This window comes from Elaeis guineensis, chromosome 2 (assembly GCF_000442705.2).
Source record: "Elaeis guineensis isolate ETL-2024a chromosome 2, EG11, whole genome shotgun sequence".
NCBI classification, from domain to species: Eukaryota; Viridiplantae; Streptophyta; class Magnoliopsida; order Arecales; family Arecaceae; genus Elaeis; species Elaeis guineensis.
In genome coordinates, this window is record NC_025994.2 from 100,257,456 (window position 1) to 100,258,605 (window position 1,150).

Consider the following 1,150-nt stretch of genomic DNA (forward strand, 5'->3'; position numbering starts at 1 on the left):
CCACTAGTAAAGCATTTAGAGTTTTCAACAAAAGAACTTTAGTAGTTGAGGAGTCCATACATGTTATTTTTGATGAATCTAACGATCTTCCTTCAAGGAAGAATGAGGGTGTTGATGATGCAGAGCCACTAATAGAAGGTATGAAGGAGATCACTCTGAAAGACTCAGCAACTCCAAAAGACAAGGATCAAGAAGACGAACAAAATGAAAGAGGTGAAGAAATTCAAGAACAACCTCAAGGTACAAATGACCTACCCAAGGAATGGAGGTATGTTCACAACCACCCTAAGGAGTTAATTATCGGTGATCCTATGCATGGGGTAAAAAACACGTTCTTCACTTAGAGATGTACTTAATCATTGTGCTTTTGTATCTCAACTTGAACCTAAAACTTTTGAAGAGGCTGAAAATGATCATAACTGGATTAATGCTATGCAAGAGGAACTTAATCAATTTGAAAGAAATAATGTTTGGACCTTAGTATCAAGACCTAAAGATTACTCAATAATTGGAACAAAATGGGTCTTTAGAAACAAATTAGATGAGCGTGGAAATATAATTAGAATTAAAGCAAGACTGGTTGCTAAGGGATATAATCAAGAAGAAGGAATTGATTTTGATGAAACCTTTGCACCTGTTGCTAGATTAGAAGTCATTAGACTTCTACTTGCTTATGCTTGCTTTATGAAATTCAAATTATTTCAAATGGATGTTAAAAGTGCATTTTTAAATGGATATATTTTTGAAGAAGTATATGTAGAACAACCCCCTGGATTTGAAAATCATGCTTTTCCCAATCATGTCTTTAGATTAAATAAAGCTTTATATGGATTAAAACAAGCACCTAGAGCATGGTATGAAAGGCTAAGCAAATTTCTACTAAATAATGGTTTCTCAAGAGGCAATGTAGATACAACCCTATTTATTAAAAGAAACCAAAATGATATGCTAATTATACAAATTTATGTTGATGACATAATTTTTGGGTCTACTAATGAATCCCTTTGTCAAGACTTTGCTAAGCTTATGCAGGGAGAGTTCGAGATGAGCATGATGGGAGAATTCACTTTCTTCCTCGGACTCCAAATCAAACAATCAAAAGAGGGAATCTCCATCACCCAAAGCAAGTACACCAAGGAACTACTCAAAA